Below are 13,117 nucleotides of genomic sequence, written 5' to 3' on the forward strand. Positions count from 1 at the left end.
TTACCTTTCTTTTTGGACCTGTCAGAAGCAGGAAAGTGAGGTAAAAACCAAATCAACCATGATGGTGCAAAGTCAAGAGGCTGTTTGTCTTTCTCCTACTTCTCTTCATGCTTTTATATTTCTACAATCTCTATGGCCCCTTTCACTCTTTTAGAACATACCTACATCGTCTTACATCTCCAACTTCTCCCACAATCATTCACCTGAAATCCCAGCTCTGTTTGTTTCTGGAATACCATAATACTATATCAATGATTATGTACTATCTATCCTTGACCTTCAATGGAGTGAGCTCCCCATTATTTTGGGATCTTTATGACCATCTATTTAACTGGACAGAGGCTTTATCGAATTCCATTTGATAAGGCACACATCTTCCTGGCAGGCAAACACGTTGCTTGTCTTTCCTCTGAACTGGTTCAGTAATTGTTTCTTTCTTTCCAATTTCAATGTTTTGCTTCTTCCTGGAATGAAAAGGAAACTCATGGAGAAATTCAACAGGTCAGGCAGTATCAATGTAGGGAAATGGACAGCGGATGTTTCAGAAAGAGACCCTTTAGTAGTTGGTCTTTTTTTTCTCTCCAAATTGCAGCATCTGCTGTATTTTACATTTCTGTTTCCTTTTCTGTGCATGTTTTTTTTTTTGTTACCCATGTCATGATCCCAGCATTTCTGAATTTTACAACCATAAAGATTTTGAACAAAATCACAATAATTGATGCACTTTAATAAAGTAAATGTCAATTACACTTAGGTGCAATATAAATTGTAACATATGTACATTGGAGAAATTCATACTCATAGCTTAATATGAATAATATTAGTTATATTTTATTAGTCTATCAGTTTTGATCGCCACTGACAAGGCCAGTATTTATGGCCCCTCCCAAATTGATGTTGGTGATGATGAGCATTACTGCAATACATACAGTGAAGATTTTAGCAGAATTTTTTGGTATAGCGAATTTAAAGATTTAGACTAAGTGATGGCAAAAGGCTGGCAATAAATTTTCTAATCTGATCAAAAGAACGTATGAAGGGAAATCTGCCAGATGTGGTGTTCCAATGTGCCTGCTCCCACTGGCCCCCCTTGGTGTTAGAGGTCACTAATTGAGGGGAAACTGGGAGTAACTTGGATTAATAACCACAGTGTAATTTAGAAATGATTTAAACTGCAATTGTATGTCTATAGTGGAGGGAGGGAGTGTAGAAATGGTGAACAAAGTGCCTATTAGTTAAACTATTTTGTTCTGGATGGAGTGAGCGATTTGAGTGTAATTGAAAATCAACTTATTTTGGATGCAAAGAACTTAACTCAAGAGGACATGTTATTCCTTTTATGTATCAACTTCATTTATATTTCATTACAGATTTTGCTTACACCAGTTTCTGTTCTGACCCAAGTTCTTAGACTTTCTCCCTTGGTTGCTAAAACCCTGGTTTTGATGATTAAAATTGCAATTTTTCTCACAGCTGTGCAACATCTATCTCCCCCCCCCCCACCCCCACCCCCCACTTTTGCTCCATCACCATCAGTTTGCTGTTTCTTCTTCCATAAATAATGCAGAACCTGGATATCTGAAGCAAAAATGGGTGAATAAATGCTGGAGTTAAACAAGAAACTCTACAGACACTGGGGTCAAGTGCAATACTCAGAAGCGCGGGAGAAACTCAGCAGGTCACGTCGCATCTATACTAGGAAGTAAAATGTATTCAATGTTAATGCTGGAAATACCCAGGACGTGAGGCTGCCTCTGCAAACAAAGGAAAACAGTTCACTTTTCAGTTCAATTACCTTTCTGATGTAATTGAGCGAAAATGTTAACTCTGTTTCACAAATTCTTCCTTACCAGTTCAATGGCTCAAGCATTTTCTGCTTTTTCTCGATGTTTATCTCTATATTTTGTTGAATACCTTAAAAATAATTCATTGGAAAGCTTGTATCCATGGATCAAGGGGAGATTTTAATAATTCTTTGAGTATTTTTAGTGATGAGTACAGATGGAACTTAATTTTAGTGTCCATATAATACCGTGCCAGAAATGTAATAAATTTTATTAAGAATATCGCAGTTAGCAGTTAGTGCAACAGTATATCAGTGCCAGTGACCTGGCTTTGAATCCAGTGCTATTTGTAAGGAGTTTGTACCTTTTCTCGTGTCTGCGTGGGTAGCCTCTGGGTGCTTTGGATTCCTCCAACTCTTCAAATCATACGGTAGTTTTAACTGGATTGGTGTATTGGGGGGCATGCGCTCCTGGGTTGGAAGGACCTGTTACCGTGCTGCATGTCTAAATTAAATGTCTTCCAGAACTATTTTAGTAAATGATAAATATTGCATTTGAAATTGTGACTGACTTTCTCATCTGTATCTGGACATTTTTCATTTGATTAAGGCATTTTAATTTTTTAATATTTAAAATGTGTCAGGCATTGCAAGAACATTGATGAACAGCCAAGGCTGCCAAAGCAGGTTATTAATAACCACAAGTTTCTTTCTGATATGCTAATGCCATCATTCATCAGTACATTTGTTAAAGTAATCCTCTGGGAATTGTAGAATAAAAATGTTGATTAAACATATCTTGGAAATATAGATATATAAGTATTTTTAAAAAGATAATTCTAATACCCATTAATTGATTTGTTTCTGATGACAAAATAAGTGCCAGTGGAAGGATTAATTATTATGATCATGAGACATATTAGATTTTTCTGGACTCTTACACTCATATGGAATGACCCAGCATAATAAAAAAGTGAATAATTGGATCCTCAGCTTCATTCCTAATCAATCTCTTCCCTGGACTCTACTGCGGGAATGGTGGCCATGGTTCCCAAAGCCAATTATATGGCTTCACCCTTCAGGGATGCTTCTGACCTTGTAGTATTATAAAGCATAGAAGGGTAACATGTGTTCCATTGTTATGATGTTGTTTCTTTGAAACTGTCATCCAATTAATCCTGCTATCTATAGCCTTGAAGATTTCTTCCTTGAAGTATATGCCCAATTTATTTTTGAAAAATATTCTCACAAAATTTAAAAATGTAAACTCTTTGTCTTGCTCCTTCTTTTTTTTAACTAACTGAGGTAAAGAGTGAACAACTCAATTATTGTGTTTTGGGTGGTAAATTGTAAGTAGTAAAAATCTGCAGACACCATGGTTAAAATAAAAACATTGCTGGAGAAACTCAGCAGGTCAAGCCATGTCCTTTATATAGCAAAGAAAATTATACATAACTGACATTTCGGGCCTGAGCCCTTCATCAAGGTATAGAAAAATGTCAGCAGGTGTCTGAATGAAAAAGGATAAGTGGAGGCGTGGTCACAGAGGCAGAAGGTAATAGGTGGAGAAGGGAGGGAAAGCACAGCAGCAAACAAAGAGAGGAGGGATGGCTAGGTGAATAAAGCGGGAAGGGGTTGGTGAGCTGACAGGGGAAGGGAAAGGAGAGCAGGTTAGCAGAAACGAGAAAAGTTGATGTGAATGCCATCTAGCTGGAGAGTGCCCAGATGGAAAATTAGGTGCTGTTCCTCCAATTTAATTTTATTTTAATTTTAGTCATAGAGAATGGTAATAGGCCATTTTGGCCCACGAGTCCATGCTGCCCAATTTACAGCCAATTAACCTATACCCCTAGTAGGTTTTGAATGGTGAAAGAAAACCCATGCAGACACAGGGAAAGCATACAATCTCCTCAGAGTCAGCATGGGATTCAAACTCCATTCCCGATCACTGGCACTCTAAAGGTGTTGCACTAACCACTACACCAACCGTGCCACCCAAAGACCATTTACGGGTGGTCTTGGTGAGATAGTATATGAAACCATAGATAGACATGTGAGTATGGGAGTGGGACACAGAACTGAAATGGTTTGACACTGGATGGTCCCTGTCACTAGTGCGGACAGAGTGAAGGTGCTCAGTGAAATGATACCCAGTCTGCTGCCAGTCTCTCCGATGTAGAGAAAACCACAAAGGGAGCAGTGGATGCAGTAAATCAGTCTTGCAAATGGACAAATTAGGAGTTGCTTCACTTGAAAGGCCTGTTTGGGGCCCTGGACTGTGGTGGGGGTGGATGTGTGGGTGCAAGTGTGGCATGTCCTGTGGCCACAGGAAAAGGTGCCAGGGGGTGGGGGCTTTAACCACCAATTATTTTTGAAGAAAAAGAAGACAAACAATTAAACAATTAAGTTAATTTAAAATGCTATAAACAGCCTGTTAAAGGAGTTGCTGGTATTTTTATTTTAAATCCTTCAAATGTGGGGTCTGTCCCCAAGATGGCAGTGCCTCTGCAGGCAACGGCCTTGAGGGGTTGCAGATTCCAGAGGAGCAGTGGATTGATGCAGGGAGCCAGAAATGTGGAGAACATTAAGTAGGAAAAGCAGAGGAGGCGACCCTACAGAACGGTGAGCACGGCAGTGGACTAGTGAGGGGATCAACAGCTGAAGGATCAACACAGGTTGCGGACTGTTGGCAATTCCATTCAGGGGACCCACACAGGCTATGGGGTGATGGTGACTGGCTCATGGGAACCAGATATCAGAACTAGGATTTGAGAGGATGCTGAGGTCAAGAAGGGCTCCTGAAGGGGCCATGGTCACTGAGGACCCTGATCATATTGGAGGTTTGGATCTAGAACTCAAGTTGCCAAAGAATAGAACAGGGGTCTGTGCAGCTTCGGAGGTTGTCTGAGCATTGGGGATAAATTCACAGACACTCACTGATTCTTTAAAGAGACTCTCTTTTACTTCTATTTCTCTTTCTGTAAGGGGTGCTTGGTAATACCAATGGCAGCTTTTTGTCTCCTTTACAGCAGTCTAAAAGACATTTTGAGTAATATTACATTTTCCATTTTATTACATGACAATAAAATAATCTTGAATATTGAAACGAATTTGTTGGTCCAAGATGTAATCTCATCATAGTTGGAAAAATGACATTAATGTTTAGAACTGCCAATGAACACTGTAACATATACTAAATTGGTTTACATGTTTTAACCATTTTTTTCTCATTCCCAATTAAACAAATATTTCAGAACAAAACAGGACAGAGCTGGTTTGCTTGCCCTGAAGTACAGGTCAGATATTGGTTCTTCTCTGCAAGTTTTTTTTTGTCAAATGTATCAAGACAGATCAAAAGTCTGGTGCTTAGTCTCGAAGAAAGAGAAGTTGACTGAAACCACTTTAAAACTTCAGAAGAGTTAGTTATGGAGATGTGAATTTTTTTTGGTTTATAGAAGAATTTAATATTAATAATCTTGAAGATAAGATAGCTTCTTAATCTAATAGGAAATTAAAGAGCATGTGGATAGAATATCGATCTCTTCATATAAACTAGTTGAGAGAAATGCAGATAAACAAATAAGCATGATGTGTCATGAAATGGAAAAGGCGGAGTCTGCTATGGCGTATTGGCATTGGCAAGTTGGGTTGAATGGACTAATTTTCTGTTGTACATATGATGCATTGCACATGTACAATATCGCCAGATTCAAACATAACCAGCAGACTTCCAAGATTTAAACAAAACATAAAATGTTGGGAACACTAGCAGTTTGGGCAAATTGTTAGAAGAGAGAATTTATGTTTTATGCTAAGAAACTTTGATTGGAGTTGGATTTTCAGTAGACTTTTATGACGGAGTTATTTTGCTTTGGGTTGTATGTACATGTTTCACTTCTGAGCTCTGATCAGTGTTGATTAATATTCCAATAAAATAGACTTATTTCTCATTCTTAACAACTGTGTCTCTGATCAGCTTACAGGTCTTAAACAAAGTGAACTATTTTAAGCAAGTGTTGGAAATTTTAAATGTGCCAGAGGGCAACCGTGGGGAGAGATGCAGAGTTAACATTACAGAATACAATCATTCATATTTCTCTTTGCAGATCTGAAGAATATTGCAGATTTTAATTTTATATTTTCAGTATTTTTGTTTACCTATTTTCAACAAGCAGACTGCATGGAACAGCTTTTTTGGGTGCTCTTGAAGCATCTATGTAGTTGTTTTGCAATGGTATTCACCTTCCTGAAACAAGTAGAATAATTGTAACAAGAATTGTAAACTATCAATAAATCTGTGTAACTGTTGGATTGGATAGAGTTGCATTTGATTGGAACATTGCCACATTGGAAAAATGAAGTGTTTGATTCATTATAATAGCTGCTCTTTGACCACAACCTTTTTTTTAATCTTCAGAGTCTCTCCTTCAAAGTTCAGACTTATCAAATTTCTAAGTTCATATTTATTGTCAGTGTATATACATTGATATCACATACAACCTTGAGATTCTTTTTCCTGAGCGCGAGAGAGGATAACCACTTGTTAGTAATGAAAAACACTGTGCTCAAGAAGACCTGTATACGTCTAAACAAATGAAGAAATATAAACAAACTGTGCAATACTGAGAGAAAAAAAATCAATAAAGTGAAAAAATAAGAGTCTGGAAATGATTCTCTGATTAAATTTGTCCTATCTGTCCATCTGCACACTTAGTGCCAAAACAAACACCTGAGAATAAATACAATTTACAAAAAGATACTATTACTTTTTCCCTTGCCAAGCCATCCCTGCAATGACCACATTGAATCCCATAAAATAAATTTATTTGTAACAAAATTAGAATTAGTTTCAAAAAATATACTCATTCACAAAACTATTTCATTTTTAAAAACATATAGTTAAATCTCCATCTATAAACTGATACTTCTCTGTTCATCATTATTGCCACAACAAAGGAGAATGGTCATATAAATTTCTTGCCTTATAATCTACTTGCTGTATTCTACCTTGAAGTTGTGCAGATATAAAAAAAATAAATCTATTCTAGTATAAGAAACCCATTGTGACAGAATATAGATAGGTGTTTGGGAGATAAATTGGGGCATGGTTTTTAGTGTCACATACAAACACTTTAAAACAGATCTTATTTAAAATACTGGAGCTTTGCTCATGCTATAAATGTTGGGGGCAACAGTCTTCGCAAATTCTTTGGAGAGTGCCCAAGAGACTTCACTAAAGTATTGTTGCTTACAAAAATGCAACAAATGAAAGAGTTTGTTGGAGCCATATTTTGTCTGAAGTGGAACTTGCTGTTCTAGGAGGGTCATGTGGTTTTGCAAGCAGAGAGAGTAAAACAGGTTTTATCTGTGTGTGTGTGTGTGTGTGTGTGTGTGTGTGTGTGTGTGTGTGTGTGTGTGTGTGTGTGTGCATGTGTGTGTGTGTGTGTGTGTGTGTGTGAGAGAGAGAGAGAGAGAGAGAGAGATAAACAGAGACAGACAGACCAGTTTTACACTCAGCAGCAGCAACTGGAACTGGAATAGGACAAGCTTGAAAGCTTGTGGAAAACCCCATTTGGAAGATGGGTTGTGAGTGTTTAGTTCAGCCTAGTCAAAGCCCTTGTGGTTCATGCAAGAACAGAGGACAGGCTGTCTAATATTTTACTTGAAATAGGAGAAACAAAAAGGCACTCTGTGATAACATGAAAGAAAGAGGTTATCATCTGGAGAACCCAGAGGGGGCAAGTTTAATCAGCAAGACACTGAAGTGGCTGATTAAAAATAAATCAGTTGTGGGTGACCTTGATCAACAAATTTCTCTCTGAAAACTGACAAGAACTTTCCTGAGTGGTAATCATTTACCTTTTAAGCACCAAAGCCTGGTGAACATTATAAATGTTAAATTCTGTGCACAGTATAAGAATTGCCTACAACCAGTGAACTTGGAGGAGTGAGAAGTGAGATTGGACTATGAACCAAATAACTTTTCTGAACTTGCACATTACATACATGTGTGCTTAGAATTAGAAGGGGGTTAGTTAAGTCAGTAGTGATAAGTTAAAGTGTGATTCTCTTTTCATGTTTAAAGATAATTAAAAGCAACTTTTATTTAAGAAACCATTTGTTTTGGTGAATATCTATTGCTGCTGGGTTTTCAGGTCCTCTGGGCTCGTAGCAACATCCACTGGAATAATAACGATGGCCTATTTCTCTTGGGTGAAATCTTCTCCAAGTATCTATCAAATTCAAATCTTTCACCAATGCCAATGTAGCTTTGGGTGCATTTGTCCTCATTACAGCTCTTGGTGACCTGCATAAAATTGGATCTAAACAAAAAACTTAAAGTCTCTACCTACTAACATATTCTCATTAACATTTGCCAATTTCACAAAAATGTTTTTTATATAAATATATCATAATTTACATTCAGTTTATAAATATTCATAAGTGTCCAATGCTCTGAAAAAAATTGGCATTTCATCATAATATATCCACATACAAGATCAGTAATTAAATTTTGTATTTTAACCGCACGTTTCTTATCTATTAGAATAGCTACTTAGCTTGCCTTTGAATTAAATGAAGAAGCTGAAACATATCCTACCCAATTCCTTTTTAGCTTCTGATGTTCTTTTTCAATTTGTTGAGTTTCTTGCAAAACAGCTATATTTACTTTCATTTTCTTAATATGTGCTAATATCCTTTTCCTCTTTACCAGGCTATTAATGTTAAAACTTAAAACATTCAATACTTTACTCATTGATGTATTTTTAAAATCATCCATAAACAAAATCTCCCCTTCACTTCTCTCCTCTCAACTGCTTGGGATTTCAATTATTTATAAATCCTGTATCAAGGTGATTATCTCTAACGAGGAGTGGCCAAATCCACAAACATACACATGATTCAGTAGATGTCAGTCCATTTTTCTCCAGCTCTCCTAAATGTTCATTTTTACTTTAATTCATGTCCTTTAGACAGATTAACATAATCTTAATCAACTCAAGAATATTTCAATAAGAATTTCAGTCTCTTGCTTGCTGTGCTGCTCCCTGGTCAGCTTCTTGACAAATATCTGGTAAAACATCTGCATGCTCTTGTGCACATCCAGGATCTGTAAAGAACATGTTCAGTCCTCCTTGGACAAAAACACAAGATGGCATAAAATGAATCTTTAACCTTTCTTCCATAAAGTATTCTTCATCGGATTAAATTCTTTCCTTTTTCTTTAAGAATTCAAAACTAATATCAGGGAAAAAGAAGATCTTATTTCCATTATATTCCAATGAACCATTTATTTCCTCGGCTTACTTTGCTGCAAGTTCCAACACTTTTTCTCCACATGTTAACGATGAAACTTTATCAATTTAGGCCGTGGCTTTTGATCTGGCGTTGGCTGTTGTCATAAAGCCCTATGAGCCCTTTCTATTTTAATATCTCCTTGAAACTCATCTTGTCCAAAGTCTCCTGGAATCCAACATTGAAGAAAATTATCTCCTTCATCACCACCTTTAAGACTCACAATTTTGATATTATTTCTTCTACTAAAGTTCTCTGGTTAATCCACTTTTTCATACAATTTCTTATTAACAACAGCAAATGCATCAGATGAATTTTCCATTTTACCTATTCTTTCTTGAACCATTTCTACATCAAATTCCAAATCATCAAATCTTTTTTTTTACATTTTTTTGACTTTTTTGATATCCATTCTCACTTGTTTCAACTCTTTCATTATAACCATAGTTTCTGAGTTATTGTTGGCATTTTAACTTTACTACCTCCTCCTTTAACAGCAGTGTTTTCTTCTTCCTCTTCGACACTGGCTTAGAGTTCTGCTAAATATTCAGCTTCTACAGGCAGCAATTCAAACAAGCTGCTTTCCTTAACAGTCTCTTCACATTCTCTTGATCTGCGCATGCACGGCTTCTCATTCAGGCACATCTTCATCCTCATCACTCCCTCCGTAGCTGCAGCTGCGATAGCCCTGCAGTTTGCTGTGTTGCCACTGTAGGAGCTCTTGCCACTTGGGTAGGAGCCTTCACCATAGTGCCTGGATCCATCTGCAAGGTAGACCTTCTTGCACTTGCTGTTTTCCTTGTTGCATTCCCAATGGGCTAACAACATTTTAATTCTTTTTTGGTGACATTTGTAAAATGCTCTCTGTTGAAGAACGGTTTCCAACAGTTTAATTTCAGTCTCCACTTTTTTAAAACTTTGTTTCTCTGGAGAGGCAGAATCTTATGTCCTGACTCTACCTTATCACATGATGTCTACACCTCCCCTCCCCCCCAAAATAATTCATTGTTTACTGAACGTTTATTCCTTTCAGAACTGTATTCTATCACTTGCAATAAAACTTGATACATTGTTCTACTCAGACACTGTAGTTTGGTTGAGAGGAATAATCTTCAATAAAGAATGTCTGTTTGTAGCTTTGGCCCTGTATTTGGGTTTGTGTAAGGCAGCAAACATAAAGTAAACTGCAGCTTGGAAATTTAAGTTTTTGATATTTACCATGCTGATTGCAAAGGTTCAGTTGTCCATCTATCTTCTCTCTTGCCTTTGCACAGATTAGGATAGGGCCAAAAATGTTATAACAATACTAAAGGATACCATTCAGTTGGTGGGTCCATGATGACTCACAAGGGACTGATCACACCCGTCCCATAGCCCTTCCCTATTTTCCCATACCATTGCAAGTTATTCTCTTTGACACTGGCCTGCCATTGCTTCCCCCTCATCCTGTTTTAATATACATTGCTTGTTCCACCCTGAAGAGGAGCTGGAACAGATGCAGCAGAAGTGGATTGCTGAGGAAGGTGATCGCAATGTGTCACTGGCCTGGTATCTCACAGCACCGGCATTTTGAAGATTGAGTGGGTGAAGTTATTGGGAGGCAAGTCAGGAGAATGTATCAAGTTGCCGCAGGATGCCATCTGGCACCAAGAATTCTGGTGTGGGAGCTCATTTATCAGAGATCCAAGCATCCCTAATCCTTGGAGGCATCAGATGAGGACCCTGATTGGGATACAGATGAAACCATTTGTATGTCCTGAATTGTCATGTTCTCATGTCCAAATTCATCTGATGACAGGAAATATGGGAGGCTCCATCTCCTTCACTCTGGAGATTACCTGTACTGCTTGCAAGGATCCAGCAACTGTCCCGCCATTGGTTCAGATGACTGTTGCGTTTGTGATTCCGGTGATGGCCATGTTTTAATAATCCAGAGTTATAAAGTATTCTAAAGGCAGCAGCTTTGTTGCAGAACATTCCTATTTACTGCCAATAACATGTTCAATAGTGCGGAGATAAATCTATTGCCGGTGTGTGCCTCGTGCCAACTTCAGATTGCTCCATGTCTTACCCAGAAAAGATGGGAAAAGTGCTTGGGCTAAATCTCAGTTGCATCTATATTTATCGAATGTTGTTTATCCCCTCTTAAAAACTGAAGCAACTCATATATTTGTGAAGTATTTCAAATTATATCTCAACTATTTTGCTGTTCCAGATATGATTTTGTAATTATTTTCTCTCAGTCTCTGCTGTTTTATTATTGCTGAGTCATTGTGCACTCACTGGATTGAAGTGTCACCTCCACTATGTGTCATTGGATGCACTTGTTCCAGTGGCTGCAAGGCAGACTGAACACCAATGATGTTACACAATGCTTTCACCTGTGGAGTTAACCTGATCCATAGAGAGGTCACAGTCGCTAAAGCAAAGTACCGCTCACCAGAGAATAAAGGACTCAAGTCTCAAGGCGTCTCACAGTCTGACCCTTTAAAACCATTCACTGACATGACTCATGCATTTGGATAGAAAGGATTAATATGTATTAACTAAGTTCTGAGCTAATCAATGGTGAACTAAGATGGAGTTAAGGACGCAGAGCAAATTGCATCAGGGGCTGTAGCTCTGAGATTTTATAACCCTGTTGAGTCAATACCTTCCTCCTCCATTCTATTTTGAGATGAGGTCAACAATGTTATTTTGGGACTTCTCTCAAGTCCTGAGGGTCAGGGTGTCCTTGCTACTCATTTTCTGGCACCAGCTCAGTATCCAGTTGGCTAGCTTGTAGAGCAGACAGCATATCATGATGAAGTTTCTGCGTCCATTGAAAGTTCCCTGTGAAATGGTCCAGAGTAGTGCAGGTACACAAACTTCACTTTCAAAATACCCTGATCAATTTCCGCAATAGTTCTAATACTCCACCAGGTTTCATTCAAACACTGCTCAGCAGCTGTGGAGACACAACAAATGGCAATGGAAAATTGTGAGGGGCCATAGGTAGAATGTACATTCAGATTGTTTTTCTTCATAGCAGAGGAGTCTAATGCAGCATTAGTCTGATGTAAGATGTCAAAGATTGAGAGGGGATTACAGGAAGATTTTCTTTTAATCTGAGGGATGGTTGGGATCTGCAGCACATTGCCCGATGAGGTGATAGAATCAGGTACTCTTATAGGAGTTAAGAAGTATATAAACAAGCTCACGAATTGGCAAGGCATAGAAGGTGATGAACCAGGTGCTGGTAAATGGGATTGGATTAGATGTGTAATTGATAGTCATCTTGGGTGAAATGGATTGAAAAGTCTGTTTATGTGCTCAATGACTTCACAGGATGTGTCAAACCAAGAAGTAAAGGGTAGCCCTTGATCCATTCCTCTGAGCAATGCCAATCAGTGCAAAAAATAAATGGCAGTTCAGTCTCCCTGAGGTTGAAGTTGTTACTTTCCTTTCTTAGAAACATGGCAGTGAGCAAGAGAAAAGACCATGATGATGGGATTTTGCTGTACACATCAGTGCAGTGTACAGATGTACAGAAATTCTTGCTTGCTACTGCTACACTGGTGTGTAAAATACACTAACAAATATTGATAAACCACTGCACCTGCACATTGAAGGAGAGGAAACCCTCGCTGTGAGAAAAATGTCCAAGTCGTTCAGACAACATCACTGGAAGAGGCTGTTAACATTGTTACTTATGAAAGCATTGAATATCAATTGTCCACTGGAAACTGAAGGCAGAAGGACTAAATGAGTCTTCACTGTTGAAGACATTAGCAATATACCTGATAGAAGTCTCAGGTAATGGAATTAATACAGTCAAGATTAGTAGAGTAAGCTAAATGGATTAAAAGATAGATAAGTCTCCCGGATCGGATGAGGTGCATTCACAGGATCTGAAGGAGGTGGCTTTAGAGATTGTGAAGGGATTAGAAATGATTTTCTAGGAACCAATAGACTTGGGCATGGTTGGAGGACTGGAAGGTTGCAAGTGTGGTGTTGCTCTTTGAGAAAGGAGGGAGGCAGAAAAAAGAAAATTACAGG

This window comes from Narcine bancroftii, chromosome 7 (genome assembly GCF_036971445.1).
Source record: "Narcine bancroftii isolate sNarBan1 chromosome 7, sNarBan1.hap1, whole genome shotgun sequence".
NCBI lineage: Eukaryota > Metazoa > Chordata > Chondrichthyes > Torpediniformes > Narcinidae > Narcine > Narcine bancroftii.